This window comes from Pinus tabuliformis, chromosome 2_1 (assembly GCF_031772625.1).
Source record: "Pinus tabuliformis cultivar Carrire ecotype Pingquan chromosome 2_1, CPIR1, whole genome shotgun sequence".
Lineage (NCBI taxonomy): Eukaryota > Viridiplantae > Streptophyta > Pinopsida > Pinales > Pinaceae > Pinus > Pinus tabuliformis.
The window spans coordinates 829,570,742-829,588,428 of NC_142299.1; the positions used below are offsets into that span (position 1 = coordinate 829,570,742).

Sequence of the window (17,687 nt, forward strand, 5' to 3'; positions counted from 1 at the left end):
GGAAGCAAGTCGATGCGTGGATGAACCAAGCAGCAAGAGTTCAAATCAATCACGACTCTCTGATTTGCTTTCCAAAATAGCAAATCATCGAGAAGCATTATAATTTCCATTATCATATTAGCATTTATATTAGGATTGTCTTTAATTTTTTAAGGCATGAAAATCACAAAACTGTTGGGCACGAATGCTATATAAATATATTCCTCTGTAAATAGAAACCAGAGACACGCAAACATATATGTAATTTGTAATTGACAGTTTGAAGTTCCATGACTCTATTCCTTTTTAATTGAAGAAGTATTTTCATGAATATCTTGCACAATTAGTTATTTAGATAGAGTTATAAACATGTTTTTTTGTGGAGGGCCCCTGCAGACATTCAAGGTTCATTCATTTTCTAGTATTCAGTGCAATTTATTTCATTATTTTTTCAGAATTGCTTTATCGTAGTTTCATTTCTTTGTAATTATTTGTTTACAGTTTTCCATTTGTTTTTTTTTTATTCCAATTCATTTACATGCTTTCTAAAATAGGACTGTATATATATATCTCCTTCCTTTCATAGATAGTTATATCTTTTTAGATCACATTCTTTCTACTTTTGTTTTATTATTTCAATTAAGGTTGATAATTGCAGTGTGTAAATATTGATCTAGATTGCTTTATAAATTTTATCTTTGAATAGAAGTAATTATTTTTAGGATAGAAGTAATTATCTTTCTAGAATATTAGTTTAGATAGCTCTGTTTTTTATCGTTTACATAGTAACTAACAATAGTTAGTTAAAGAAGATCATGATAGCTTACCTTACTTTCCTTTTTAAGAATTGATTGTATTGTAAATATTTAATTTTTCATTAGGAACATAGGAACAAAGAAAATCCTTAAAATTAAACTATTCACAATCATTATCTTCATAAACTCAAAAGGCTTCTAGCATATATAGTGCACTTTCACTTCACAAGTTCACCAACTCCGGTCAATAATTTATCTAAGTAATACAAGAACATTGAATTGACTAAACATTTTGGTGCCATTTCCGGGGAAGTGTAAATAGAAGTCCTCATTTCTTTAACAAAAAAAAAACATGATATGCATAGGGAAAGATACTCTAGGGGTAGATTTGTAGGTAGAGGAAAGAGCCTAATCCAAAAACATAACTCACTCCGCCACGAATTTGTAGTGCCACACCACCCACACAGACTAGAATTTCATCCATAACAGGCCAACATAGACTTCATGAGGTATTAAGGTCCGAAATCCAATCTAAAGATTCACCAACTTCATCAACAAAGTTGTAGTTGAATAAGATTCCACATACCCAACAACATGAATACTTTTCCTATCTTCAACTGGAGAACAACTTCTAGCTCGAGTGTTGGAAGTTCCTATTAAAGAAGAGGAAGAAGAAACCTACTTCAAACCATTGATAGAAGAACCAAAGGAACTAGAGGAGATTGAAAACCCAATCTTAGAACCAGAATCAAAACCCTATATTAGTTCTAACGAATCTACAATCGCTGGAGAAGGGGAAGGAGATGTATATAATTTGAATGGTGAACAACCTAGAATTGGAGGAGGAAGAGGAGGTGGAAGAGACGGAGGAAGAGGAAGAGGAGATAATATAAATCCAGAACCTTTTCGATTTCCAATCCTCAATGAAGATACATCTGTCACAATGAAAAATATCTCACTCTCTATCCTTCTAAACTTTCATGGATTAAGGGGCGAATACCTTGAGACTTTTCTCTTTGAATTTGAGGTATTTTGTAGCTCATATGATTATCTACATGATGCTCAAAAGTTGAAATTATTCCATGCAACCCTTAAAGATGTAGCATTAAAATGGTTTATGGGTTTAGGAATAAACTCCATAAGAACATGGGAACAAATGAAAACTGCATTCTTAGAGAAATATAGGGATTATTGTACATGCCCCATAAAATTAAATATGAAGTCTTTAAAATGATACAAAAAGAATATTAAAATCTTGAAGATTTTGTTTGAAAGCTTTGCTTACAATGTAAAAAGGGCAAAAATGAATAATCTAGATGAAGAAACTTTGAAAGCTCTCTTATTAAAATCAATTAGAGATGAATGGACTGATATTTTCAATCTAATGGGTAAGGGAGACATTTATTAGTTATCACTAGGAGAAATTTGTGATTTGTGCATACACATTTCAAGAGACAAAGCAAGAACTGGGAAAAATCCAAGAGATCCTCTTCTATCAAGGATTAATAAATCTGCAACTTTGACAATAAGTATAGAAGAATTAGGAAATTTTCTTGATAACTTTAAAACAAATATTTTAGGCAGTCTTAGTGAACAAATTAACACCCTTAAAATACAAAACAAGCAAAAAGCATGGAAAATTTTAGGGCCTAATATTCGCAGGTGCGCTAGTTTTACATGATTTTTCCAAAAAAAGATTCGCCTATTTCCATATTTTAGAAAGATGATTTGCCAAAATCTTACAATATAAAATTATTTTACCTTAAAAATTCCCAACATTATATAGAGTGTATATATAAAATCATTATAAATTTGAATAATTTTACAAATACATCAATAAACATTTTATTGTTTGCATATTGCAAACTAGTGAGATTTGCCAATGTTTTTAAAGTTCAAGATAATTTTCCATCCTTAAAGTTTTCCTTAGCAAAAAGCTAAAAATGTTGCATTGTCCATTTTCTGTCCTAAGAGCATAAAAAAACATGCCTTGAGAGAATATCCTCTTGATTTAAAAAGTATAGAAACTTGTGTTATTTGTGCAGAAAATAATGATACAAAAGAATGTCCCTCAATACCAAGTCTTAAAGTTGTTTATCAAGAAGAAGGAGTACCAAATTAGATAGACCCTCTCTATTTTATTGCTAAAATACCTTGGTAGAATCCATATCCAAATGCAGCTCAAGGTTTTAATCCTCAACTATTTACACAATCTTCACAAAGTAATTGGAATGCTCTAATGCCTTGGCAATCTTGGCCACAACCTTGGTCACAAGGATGGAGAAATCCTTATGGAAAATTCCATCAATATCCTCAATATCCACAATTTCAACAATCATATTGTACATTTCCTCCACAATATTATCCTCATCTAGTTCAACAAACTCAACCTCACAATGTGAATCCACAACTCTCATTACCATTTCCTCAAAGTCCAAATCAATTTCCTGCCCAACCACTTCCAAATCCAAATAATAATAAAAATTCACAACTTTACAATATGGAAGGACAAAATTTTCAGACCTACATGATAACTCCACTAGATCTAAATAATGTTCAACTTAGATCTGGTAGAATATTAGAAAAAAAATCCCCCTCTATTGTTATTCACAAAAGTGAAAAAGAAAAGATCTCCGAAGAAGAAAAGTCTCTTGATAATAAAAAAGAAGAAACTAAAAAAACAAGTTATTTCAACACATCCAAATAACTCAATCCCTATTATGGAACAACCTTCAATATTTATTTCAAAACGACCCTTCCCAGAAAGATTGAAAATTGATGGAGGGGTGGAGAAACAAATTTTATTGCCTAATTATGACATGTTAGATGAAATGAAGAATGTTTGCATAAGGATTACTTTTCTTCAAGCTATTAAGGAGATACCAATTTTCACAAATACAATAGGGACTTGAGAATAAAAAACCTACAAGAAAGACAAAAGAAATCAAAAGAATCCAACTTGTTGGAAAAATTGCAGATATCATGATGGGTAAAACAACAATTCAAAATTATCTTGATCGAGGAAGCCCCATTTTGAAAACACACATCAATGGTATAGAGATCCCAAATACATTGATTGATCTAGGAGCAGCCATAAATATCATGAGAAAATAAACTATGAATCAATTAAAACATTCTAATCTTCAATATACACCTACACTATTACCATTGGCAGATAGATCTGTAATCAAACCTGATGGTGTATTAGAAGACTTATATGTATCCTTAGATTCTTGGGAATATCCTATTGATTTTATGATTTTAACACCCAAGAATACCTTAGGAGGGCATCCATTGATTCTAGGAAGACCATGGCTAGCTACAACCGATGCTTTCATAAGTTATAGATATGGTGATATGCTCATTTCTGATGGAAGTACAACAAAGAGATTCACAATATATCCACCAGCAAAAACAACAGTAGAGGTTGAAAATGAAGAATGGATAGATGATGACTTCGATATAAGACCAATATTTTCTACTTCACAATTAGATGAAGAAGACAAAATTTTAAATTTAATGGAAAATAATGAATCTTCATTATATTGTGAATCTAGTCAAAATTTTCAAGAACAATACAATATTGAATATTTATCATCTCGTCAACTATCCTTGCACTCTATGGAAAACTTTGGCAATTATACAATTGAAATATTCCTAGAAAAAACCTTGAATATCAATAATAATTTGGAAGATTTTCAAAAGAAAGAATTAATCAAGATGTTACAAGAACATGCATCTACTTATGCATGGGAATATACTGACTTGAAAGGAATTGATCCTAATACTTGTAAACATCATATCTACATTGAAGAAAATGCCAAACCGGTTCAACAACCTCAAAGAAGAATGAATCCAAATTTAAGGGAGATTGTTAAGGAAAAACTACAAAAACTGTTGAATTTCAATTTCTTCTATCCAATATCAAACAGTGAATGGGTTTCACCCTTAGTAATTGTCCCTAAAAATAATGGAAAATGGATAGTGGGTATTGACTATAGAGAACTGAATAAATCCAATTTAAAATATCACTTTCCATTCCTTTCATAGATCAACTTTTAGATACATTGGCAGGAAAGAAATATTTTTCATTTTTAGATGGTTTTAGTGGGTATAACCAAATCCAAGTAGCCCTGGAAGACCAAGATAAAATTACATTTACCTATCCATACGAAACATATGCTTACCGAGTACTTCCCTTTGAATTATGTAATTCTCATGCAACATTCCAAAGAGCACTATTAGGCATTCTTTCTAATCTTATTCATCATTGTGTGGAAGTGTATATGGATGATTTTACAGTCTATGGAATTTTTTTGAAGGAAGCTCTTGAAAATTTAGAAAACATTCTCACTAGATGTAAAGAGGCGAATCTCTCATTAAGCCATGAAAAATGTTTTATGATGTTTACTGAGGGAATTGTTCTAGGACACCATATTTCATGAAATGGAATTAGAATGGACACATCTAAAGTAGAAGTTATTTATAAATTATCAATTCCAACGTTTCAACAAGATGTTAAAAGTTTTCTTGGTTTCACTGGTTATTATAGAATATTTATAGAACTCTTTACAAAAATTGCATCTCCTCTTTTCAAGCTACTCATAAAAGACTATGAATTCAATTGGGATTATTATTTCCAAAAGGCCTTTGAGACATTAAAAGACAAAATCTTTGAAGCACCCATCCTTAGAGGACAAAATTGGAAATTACCTTTTCATATCTCAATTGATGCTTCAGATACAAATTTAGGAGTTGTACTAGGAAAAGAGGACTTAACTCCATATGCCATTTATTACACGAGCAAAAATTTGACTCCGGCAGATTTAAATCATACTGTCACAGAAAAGGATTTTTTATCTGTTGTTCATTCCATCAATAAATTCAGACATTATATTACTGGCTATGAAACTTTTGTACATACTATTTATTCTACAATTAGATACTTACTGAATAAATAAACCACTAATGGAAAAACCACTAGATGGTTATTATTGCTACAAGAGTTTAATATTACTATTTTAGATCGACCTGGAAAACAAAACATAGTTGTTGAATTTTTATCAAGAATTCAAAATGATAACAATGATATGCATGTAGAAGATATTTTTCCTCCTGAATATCTTTTTGCAGTATCTACTAAATCTCCATGGTTTATAGATATTGCTAACTATTTGTCTACGGGAAAATTACCATCATACTTGTCTCCTCGAGGAGAAAAAGAAGGTAATTCAAATTAGTGCATATTATTCACGGATAAACAAAGAATTGTATAAAACAGATCCAGGTCTAATCATCTAAAGGTGTGTGAGAGAAGATGAAGTATAAGAGATATTGAAATCTTGTCATGATGAACCATGTGGAGGACACTTCGTTGACAAAAGAATTTCTTATAAAGTCCTTCTCTTAGGATACTACCGTCCTTCCCTTTTTAAGGATGCTAGAGAGTAAGTTAAGAGATGTGATAGTTGTCAAAGGATGGGGAAACATGTTCCTTCTTATGAGATGCCTCTACAACCTCAGGTACTTATTGAAAATTTTGAAAAATGGGCTATGGATTTTGTTGGTCCAATCAATCCACCTTCGAGGCAAAAAAAGTACATTATTGTTTTCACTAATTATGTTACAAAATGGGTAGAAGCTAAAGCACTTCTCTTTGCTACTGAAAATGTTGTAGCTTCATTTCTTTTTGAGGATATATTTACTTGTTTTGGTGTTCCAAGAGGAATTTTAACAGATCAAGGTACTCAATTTACATCCAAGTTGGTACAGAAGATAATGGAGGAATACAGAATTAGACATCGAAAGTATACTCCATATCATCCTCAAAAAATGGACAAGTGGAGTACACTAATAAAGTCATTGAAGCAATTCTCACCAAAATTGTGCACTTGGATAAAAGAGAATGGGCAGAAAAGCATCCCAAAGCTTTATGGGCATATCATAACACATGGATAAATACTACGGGACATACTCCTTATGAGCTTGTCTATGGAAAACAAGTCCTATTTCTTATTGACTTTCAAGTCAAAACTTTCAAGACAACAATCAAATTAGGCGTTGATCTTTCAGAAGAAAAAAAACAAAGAATGGAGTAACTAAATGAACTTGATGAGATAAGACAAGATGCAATCCAAAGAACTAATTTAGTTCAACAATAGAGATCTAGATGGCATGAAAAATATATCAAAGAGAGAAAATTCCAACCAGGAGATTGGTCATTACTGTTTGATTCAAAGTTCAAAGAGATTGAAACAGTCTTTGACAATGCAGTAGTCAAAATCAGAACCCTTGATGAAGAAAGGATCGCTTTTCTTATGAATGGTCATCGATTAAGAATCTAGCATAATCCATTGACCAAGGAATAATTTATCAAAATAATGCAAGATAATGCTGATTTAAAGTTGGCAAAGAAGGTTTTTCCTTCTTCTCCAACTTGATATTCAAAAATCATTTTCTTTATATATATATATATATATATATAAACTTGGAAACCAACAATGGTTGGCATATTTATACAGAAAATCTAAGGTGAAAATCAATTTTTGACACCTTAAAGTTTCTTACATATTTTCTAAACCCATTTTCTTTATGTCCACCTCTTTTCTTTCTCATAATAAAATAGCTACGAAATTGTTGAGTTTCTCCAACTTTGTTAGATTTCTACAGCCAATTTCATAGAGAATTATGATGGAATAATTGAAAGAAGTGATTCACTCCCTCCACTGTAAGGCACCTGAAGACAATACAAAGAACAAAAACCAAAGGTTAGAAGCAATAATTCAAATGTATGCAATCATTTTATTTGATAATAGGGATCAAAACATTAATCGTATGAATTATATAAACATCGTACTACCAGATTCAAAATAATCATTACTAAACATTGATAGTATCATGTCAAATCAGATCCAATCCATCATTCACTCCTCATCATTATACCTATGCTCCAACCCACATCCCTATTTTTATTAATCCGATCACCAAAATCATTCTCATTCATTCTCTCAACGGTTAGATTATATCGCACTTCTTCATATCCTTACCACTCACACACTTTTCATTCACACTCTCATCTTCATTACTATGAAACCCTCCTAAAAGCTCATACCCTATCAAACAAAGAGTCTTGAGATGAAGCTTCCCCACCATGGGAGTTATAGTCAGAACAAAACCAATAGGAAATAAATTTTTGGAAGGATATCCACAGACAAGGGAAATGTTTCAGAAAGCACAGTGGTTGGAATTTGTAGAGAAATTTGATAGATTCCATAAGGAAGTTGTTATCACCCAAGAAAAAATTTTAAATTTTTCACATCAGTTCGATTGTTTGTCAAAGGGTTGGTGTCAATTTTGGGTCTAGTCTTTTCATATGGTTTTAGAGTCTAAATAGTTTGAATAGGAGTCTTGTTAAGAGTATTGTTGGTATGTATAAAGGGGTCAATTCTTTGTCTTAGTCTATCATTGGTCTAACATCTCACATGGATATCATATGTCCAAACTCGTTTCAAAGCTGAAATTGTCTAGGTGATATCGTAGCGCCTGTAACCATTTTAAAGTGGTTTCGCAGCACGTAAATCCTTTTTATCAGTTTCGCAGCGCAACATGTTTTAAGTGATTTCGTAGCGCATAATTCATATTTTGTACTCGCTGCGCTACGAAATTGGGGATTTGTCCTAATCCATAGCCAATCTTACACAACTGTCATATCCATCAAAATCCATTATCAGTGATCAGCTTATACCCTTTGCCTGTCAATTCGACCGCTTATCCTTATCATTAGGTCATTAGGTGTCATCGTAAGCTCAGATTGCAAGTTTCAAAAGAAGATATATTTCGCCATCTGATTTTTCAACATGGGAAAAAAGCTTCAAATTTTCACAACCCTCAGCTCCAGAGATTGCACAGCCTGTGGATGGTAAGAAATCCCCATTTGGTCGCTTAGCCAGTGGATCAGGTTATTACCAAGTTCGAGGTTTATCATTCCTCAAAGCTCTTCTTTGGAGATTCGGTGTCCTCTACGAGTTACGTTTTCCTGCATTCATTGGCTGTACATAATTGCAAGTATATTGTCCTGCAAACACAGCAGAAGCCCTCACGCAATTCCTTGGAAAGGAATCATGGTATTTGCTTTGCCAGGAGAAAGGGGTCTTACAGATTTAAGCAGTGACTTCAAAGTTCACTTTCATGATCGTCATGGTGATTTTTACTGTTGGGTAAACGCAAAAATTATGGAGAACAATAGCTTACCTACATGCTCTTTTGTATATACTCTCGTAAAAACGGGTAAAGAAAGGGCAAATGTGAGCTTACTTTTACATCGGCGAACATGGGTGGAACATCACATTTTTCTGGAGGCCATGTCAACAAGCCTTTCATGAGCGATGATGGAGTGCGTGGCATGCTTCTACATCACAAGACCGCAGAAGGTTATCCACCAGTTACTTTTGCAATTGCCTCTCACCAAACTGACAATGTAGATGTGACTGTTTTACCTTGCTTTGGACTGTCAAACAGAAGTTATACATCTGCTAAGGATATGTGGGTCACTATGAGAGAGCAAGGGCATTTTGATGAAGAAAATTGGAATGAGGATTGCAGTATTGCTTCCCTACCTTGAGAAGGAGTCTGTGCTGTAGTCTCATCCCCTGCAGTAGTGGAGTCTCATGGAACGTGCTCAGTAGTTTTTGCTTTAGCGTGGGCCTCTCCTAAAGTGAAAATTGTGAAAGGAAGTACTTATTTCAGGAGGTATACAAAATTCTATGGTACCTCTGTGGATGCAGCTACAAATTTGGTACATGATGCTCTGATGGACTATTAGAGGTGGGAGACAGAAATTGAGAATTGGCAACGTCCTATCCTAACAATGAAAGGCTTCCTGAATGGTACAGGTTTACATTGTTCAATGAACTATACTACCTGGTTGTAGGAGGAACAATTTGGACAGATGGTGGACTCCCAGTTGAAGAAGACAAAGACAAGATGTCATGTTCTCAAAAAAGGTCTAGGAAAAAGGAAAATAAAGCAGAAGTGAGAGTAACAGTTTCAGTGGAAAATGATCAGACTAATCATGTTGCAGAAGTTCAGAGGTTGAATGGTTACAATGGTGCTGCTGATACAGATTTTAATGCTGTACAAGATCAGAATTTTGAAAATTGTGGACAAAGAACATAAATGAACTCTGGGTCATCCAATGACTATGACTATGCTTTACTAGCTGATGAAGAAAATGTTGGTCGCTTTCTGTATTTGGAAGGTGTGGAGTATATGATGTGGTGTACATATGATGTACATTTCTATGCATCTTTTGCACTACTTGATCTCTTTCCAAAGATTGAACTTAATATACAACGTGAGTTTGCAAAAGCTGTATTAATTGAAGATAAGAAAAAAGTTAAATTTCTAGCTGAAGGTAATTGGGGAATTAGAAAGGTACGAGGTGCTGTACCTCACGACCTAGGATTGCATGATCCCTGGCTTGAAATAAATGCATACAATATTCATGATACAATTCAGTGGAAGGATCTGAACTCAAAGTTTGTACATCAGATTTATAGGGATCTGGTTGCAACTGATGGATATGACTACAATGGAGGAAGCAATGTTCTGAAGGTTCTGGGATACTTTAGTATTATTGTTCTACTTCGTGTACATTGCCTTCTTGGGGATTATTACAGTGGACTCAAGTGCTTGGCACCTATAGATGTTAACCAGACAGGTGTCTACAATTCAGTGATTGGAAGCCGTATCACAACTATTTATTATTATGGATTTGCCAACCTTGTGTTGAGAAGGTATGTTGAGGCAATACGGGATATCAATCAAGTTCTGTTGTATATAATAAAGACCAAACAGTTCCATCAAAAGTCTCCACAGTTTGACCAAATTCTGAAGAAAAATGAACAGATGTATGCTCTATTGGCTATATGCCTCTCTATCTGTCCACAAATGAGGCTTGTTGAGAAAAATGTGAACAATCAGCTGAAAGAGAAGTATGGAGAGAAGATGGCAAGAATGCAGAGAAGTGATGAGGCTATGTATGACAAATTTTTTTTCATATGCCTGTCATAGATTTATTACTCCTTCAGTACCAAACTATGATGAAGCTCTTGTAAAAAATAACCAGGATGCATATAGGCATCAGTTGAAGCTGTTCTTATCAGAAGTTATGACATACAAGCATAAAACTCATGCAATTGATCATGATGGAGGAATTATATCAAATGTAGATGTTGACTTTTATATTGATGAGGATATCGTTCATATTGTTGAATCAAAGTCTTCAAAGCTATACGCTGATAACTTTATGCATCACATTATCAAGTGTGAAGAGATTATTAGTGATTTGGACAGAGTAAGCTTGAATAAGATGGTTGCTGTTTTTGCATTATGGAAATGCCAGCTGTAATGAGGTCAAACATCCAAATTTTGTAATTAGAGAAGAGTAGTCTTAAGCCATGAATAGTGGTGATCATTTAGCTATGAAAGGAAGACTGTGCTTTTGAAATTACACAGCAGTTTCGTAGCGCGCTACGAAACTGCTGTAGCTGCATGTTACAATTCAGTTGATCAATTATGGTCAACAAAGCGGCAAATCTTTTGAAAGGTTTTTGTCATCACACAGGTACATGAAGCGGTGGACAGCACATCAAGGACATGGCAGTCTGATCTATTTTGGGTAATTAAAGGATAAAGGCATGCTTCTTTGGATTCGAATATTTTGAGGCAAACCAAGGACCGACAAACAGAGGCGGTTTCCTATATTTCAGGGTATTGGAAAGGATGTGCCATTAAAGATCAAACATGGAGCATTGAACATCCATTACAGCCAAATCGAAAGAGGACCAGGTGTCAAAGAACAAGGAGAGGCCATTATGCATGGAACATGGAGTTAGAGTCATAGTTAATTTAGAACTTTTTAAAAAACTTCAGTCAGCACTTTAGTTGTATTTATTAGTTAGTTCAATAGCTGATAGGTGTCAGTAGAGGTAGTTATCGACTCCCCTCATGCTGGAGGAGGAAGCTCGAATTAGTTAGAATAAGGATTCTATATATAGCTGAAACAGCAATGTAATGGGGGTTGGATATTTTATAAAACAGAGTACTGTTTTGGCTTATGTAAAGACAGAATTCAGTAATATCAGTTGACTGTTTTTCTTCTCAGGATTCATGAGGGATTTCCATGATTAGAATGTGTGTTTTATTCCTTCCTTAATGTCTTTTACAGTTGCATATATGTGTAATCACTCAGAATTCATTGATCATGCTCTGACTTCCTGTATGCATGTATGAACTGTGGTTTTGTATGATTTGTGTTCTGAACATCTAAATGCTAAATGCCCTGACTTCTATGAAAAGGTAGTCTCATTATTTACTGAAGTATGATTGACTCCATAGGCCCAATGGAAATTAGTTTAATGTTTGTCCAGCCTTCATATTTGTTAATGTTATTCCACAAGAGTTAGCCATCTTATTAATAGTCAAAATCAATAACCCTTTGAGAGAGCCCTCTCAGGCTAAGGAGGCTAATCCTTAGTCAAAAGATTGGTTTGAAACAGTTACTTGAAATCTTCCTGGTCTACAGCCTTCCAGGGCTTGATTTTGAGATAACATTTTGGTGCGTCTGCCGGGAGCCTGAAGATTAATCATTCCCAAAATTATGAAGCTGAACTTTTGAAGGTAGCAGGAGCTCAGAAGGTTTTCGAGGCTGCAATCTACCTTGGCGACTCCATTGTTGAAGAATTCAAAATTCATACATTCATGGTGATTCCACTGGAGTTATGAAGGACCCAGATGCTACCATTCTTATTTCAAGGTATGCATGCATAAATTTTTCAGGAATTCATGGTTTCCCAAATCATTTTCCCAAGGATGCATATTTTCTAAGGAATGGTCCAAAATTCAATGGAGAAGATCTGAGTTTAACTTTGAAGCATATATCAGATTTTTGTGATTTTACAGAGCTTCTTAGAGTTAAGCATGAGGATGTTTGCATTATGTTGTTCTATGATTCATTTCAAGGGAAATGTAAACGGTGGATTGAAAGCTTTCCTGCCAAATCCATCAAGTCATTTGAAGACTTTTGGTTTATGTTTTTGGACGAATGGATAGATAGATCAGAGGTGGTGGCTAGTTCTCCTTCAGTTCAAGGTTTCAAACAATGGAATAATGATCATAGTAATGGAGATACAAATGAAAGTTTTTCTTTGTCCTTGTCTTCTTATCTAAAAGCATTTGAGTGTAAGGCTGAGGATAAGATAAAATTTTTGGATGAAGTTGCTAAGGACATTGAGAAAGACATTGAAGGTTTACAAGGTCAAATTCAGGCATATAGTCTTCATAATCATGATCATTACTTTCAGAAGTTTTCTATGGCAGAACACAAGGAGAGAGTGTTACTTCCTTTCTCTTTCACGATTGAGGAAGTGTACACTGTTGTTGAAAATCAGTTTGCACAACCAGAAAGTTACAAGAATCATCAAGCTGATTATGTATTCTGGGATCCTATAGCCAAATATATGGAAGCGTTTTACTCTCTAGTGTTTCAGTTTTTCTATGGAGATCAGAGGCAATTTCAGTGGCAGTGGTCATCGCAATATCATAGTGGCTCTGAACTCCGATGCAGTCAAAGAAATCAAATATCAGATAAGACAAATGATTGGCTACATTGGAAATTTCACATTGATTGAGCTGAAAGGAGTTTGAAATTGATAGGGTACGTAGGTAGGACAATGCAAATAAGCTCAAGGTTGACTGAGCATTTTTAGTAGATGTAGATTTCTTTCTCCCACAGTGATCATCAAGTTAAGCCCGAGGTGAAGGCCCAAGACGCTGGAAAGGGATGTTTGTCAAGCAGATTTCCGTTTGTAATAAAAAAAATAAAGCACTGGACCTGCAAGTTCTTAGTGTACCACAGGGGAACACTATCCCAAGTGGAGCCACTGTTATCACCCAAGAAAAAATTTTAAATTTTTCACATCAGTTCGATTGTTTGTCAAAGGGTTGGTGTCAATTTTGGGTCTAGTCTTTTCATATGGTTTTAGAGTCTAAATAGTTTGAATAGGAGTCATGTTAAGAGTATTGTTGGTATGTATAAAGGGGTCAATTCTCTGTCTTAGTCTATCATTGGTCTCACATCTCACATGGATATCATTTGTCCAAACTCGTTTCAAAGCTAAAATTGTCTAGGTGATATCGTAGCGCCTGTAATCATTTTAAAGTGGTTTCGCAGCACGTAAATCCTTTTTATCAGTTTCGCAACGCAACATGTTTTAAGTGATTTCGTAGCGCATAATTCATATTTTGTACTCGCTGTGCTACGAAATTGGGGATATGTCCTAATCCATAGCCAATCTTACACAGCTGTCATATCCATCAAAATCCATTATCAGTGATCAGCTTATACCCTTTGCCTGTCAATTCGACCGCTTATCCTTATCATTAGGTCATTAGGTGTCATCGTAAGCTCAGATTGCAAGTTTCAAAAGAAGATATATTTCACCATCTGATTTTTCAACATGGGCAAAAAGCTTCAAATTTTCACAACCCTCAGCTCCAGAGATTGCACAGCCTGTGGATGGTAAGAAATCCCCATTTGGTCGCTTAGCTAGTGGATCAGGTTATTACCAAGTTCGAGGTTTATCATTCCTCAAAGCTCTTCTTTGGAGATTCGGTGTCCTCTGCGAGTTACGCTTTCCTGCATTCATTGGCTGTACATAATTGCAAGTATATTGTTCTACAAACACAGCAGAAGCCCTCACGCAATTCCTTGGAAAGGAATCATGGTATTTGCTTTGCCAGGAGAAAGGGGTCTTACAGAGTTAAGCAGTGACTTCAAAGTTCACTTTCATGATCATCATGGTGATTTTAACTGTTGGTTAAACACAACAATGATGGAGAACAGTAGCTTACCTACATGCTCTTTTGTATATACTCTCGTAAATACGGGTAAAGAAAGGGCAAATGTGAGCTTACTTTTTACATGGGCGAACATGATTGGTGGAACATCACATTTTTCTAGAGGCCATGTCAACAAGCCTTTCATGAGCGATGATGGAGTGCGTGGCATGCTTCTACATCACAAGACCGCAGAAGGTTATCCACCAGTTACTTTTGCAATTGCCTCCGCCAAACTGACAATGTAGATGTGACTGTTTTACCTTGCTTTGGACTGTCAAACAGAAGTTATACATCTGCTAAGGATATGTGGGTCACTATGAGAGAGCAAGGGCATTTTGATGAAGAAAATTGGAATGAGGATTGCAGTATTGCTTCCCTACCTTGAGAAGGAGTCTGTGCTGTAGTCTCATCCCCTGCAGTAGTGGAGTCTCATGGAACGTGCTCAGTAGTTTTCGCTTTAGCGTGGGCCTCTCCTAAAGTGAAAATTGTGAAAGGAAGTACTTATTTCAGGAGGTATACAAAATTCTATGGTACCTCTATGGATGCAGCTACAAATTTGGTACATGATGCTCTGATGGACTATCAGAGGTGGGAGACAAAAATTGAGAATTGGCAACGTCCTATCCTAACAATGAAAGGCTTCCTGAATGGTACATGTTTACATTGTTCAATGAACTGTACTACCTGGTTGCAGGAGGAACAATTTGGACAGATGGTGGACTCCCAGTTGAAGAAGACAAAGACAAGATGTCATGTTCTCAGAAAAGGTCTAGGAAAAAGGAAAATAAAGCAGAAGTGAGAGTAACAGTTTCAGTGGAAAATGATCAGACTAATCATGTTGCAGAAGTTCAGAGGTTGAATGGTTACAATGGTGCTGTTGATACAGATTTTAATGCTGTACAAGATCAGAATTTTGAAAATTGTGGACAAAGAACAGAAATGAACTCTGGGTCCTCCAATGACTATGACTATGCTTTACTAGCTGATGAAGAAAATGTTGGTCGCTTTCTGTATTTGGAAGGTGTGGAGTATATGATGTGGTGTACATATGATGTACATTTCTATGCATCTTTTGCACTACTTGATCTCTTTCCAAAGATTGAACTTAATATACAACGTGAGTTTGCAAAAGCTGTATTAATTGAAGATAAGAAAAAAGTTAAATTTCTAGCTGAAGGTAATTGGGGAATTAGAAAGGTACGAGGTGATGTACCTCACGACCTATGATTGCATGATCCCTGGCTTGAAATAAATGCATACAATATTCATGATACAAGTCAGTGGAAGGATCTGAACTCAAAGTTTGTACTTCAGATTTATAGGGATCTGGTTGCAACTGATGGATATGACTACAATGGAGGAAGCAATGTTTTGAAGGTTCTGGGATACTTTAGTATTATTGGTCTACTTCGTGTACATTGCCTTCTTGGGGATTATTATAGTGGACTCAAGTGCTTGGCACCTATAGATGTTAACCAGACAGGTGTCTACAATTCAGTGATTGGAAGCCGTATCACAACTATTTATTATTATGGATTTGCCAACCTTGTGTTGAGAAGGTATGTTGAGGCAATACGGGCCTTCAATCAAGTTCTGTTGTATATAATAAAGACCAAACAGTTCCATCAAAAGTCTCCACAGTTTGACCAAATTCTGAAGAAAAATGAACAGATGTATGCTCTATTGGCTATATGCCTCTCTATCTGTCCACAAATGAGGCTTCTTGAGAAAAATGTGAACAATCAGCTGAAAGAGAAGTATGGAGAGAAGATGGCAAGAATGCAGAGAAGTGATGAGGCTATGTATGACGAATTTTTTTTCATATGCCTGTCATAGATTTATTACTCCTTCAGTACCAAACTATGATGAAGCTCTTGTAAAAAATAACCAGGATGCATATAGGCATCAGTTGAAGCTGTTCTTATCAGAAGTTATGACATACAAGCATAAAACTCATGCAATTGATCATGATGGAGGAATTATATCAAATGCAGATGTTGACTTTTATATTGATGAGGATATCGTTCATATTGTTGAATCAAAGTCTTCAAAGCTATACGCTGATAACTTTATGCATCACATTATCAAGTGTGAAGAGATTATTAGTGATTTGGACAGAGTAAGCTTGAATAAGATGGTTGCTGTTTTTGCATTATGGAAATGCCAGTTGTAATGAGGTCAAACATCCACATTTTGTAATTAGAGAAGAGCAGTCTTAAGCCATGAACAGTGGCGATCATTTAGCTACGAAAGGAAGACTGTGCTTTTGAAATTACACAGCAGTTTCGTAGCGCGCTACGAAACTGCTGTAGCTGCATGTTACAATTCAGTTGATCAATTATGGTCAACAAAGCGGCAAATATTTTGAAAGGTTTTTGTCATCACACAGGTACATGAAGCGGTGGACAGCACATCAAGGACATGGCAGTCTGATCTATTTTGGGTAATTAAAGGATAAAGGCATGCTTCTTTGGATTCGAATATTTTGAGGCAAACCAGGGACCGACAAACAGAGGCGGTTTCCTATATTTCAGGGTATTGCAAAGGATGTGTCATTAAAGATCAAACATGGAGCGTTGAACATCCATTACAGCCAAATCGAAGGAGGACCAGGTGTCAAAGAACAAGGAGAGGCCATTATGCATGGAACATGGAGTTAGAGTCATAGTTAATTTAGAACTTTTTAAAAAACTCCAGTCAGCACTTTAGTTGTATTTATTAGTTAGTTCAATAGCTGATAGGTGTCAGTAGAGGTAGTTATCGACTCCCCTCATGCTGGAGGAGGAAGCTCGAATTAGTTAGAATAAGGATTCTATATATAGCTGAAACAACAATGTAATGGGGGTTGGATATTTTATAAAACAGAGCACTGTTTTGGCTTATGTAAAGACAGAATTCAGTAATATCAGTTGATTGTTTTTCTTCTCAGGATTCATGAGGGATTTCCATGTTTAGAATGTGTGTTTTATTCCTTCCTTAATGTCTTTTACAGTTGCATATATGTGTAATCACTCAGAATTCATTGATCATGCTCTGACTTCCTATATGCATGTA

General features: G+C 35.1%; 2 pseudogenes; both read left to right on the top strand.

The window, feature by feature from the left end:
- The first annotated feature begins 8,854 nt into the window (after window positions 1-8,854).
- Window positions 8,855-14,453, top strand: LOC149203213 (uncharacterized; annotated as a pseudogene).
- Window positions 14,454-14,515: 62 nt separating this feature from the next.
- Window positions 14,516-16,469, top strand: LOC149203214 (uncharacterized; annotated as a pseudogene).
- The last annotated feature ends 1,218 nt before the right edge of the window (window positions 16,470-17,687 follow it).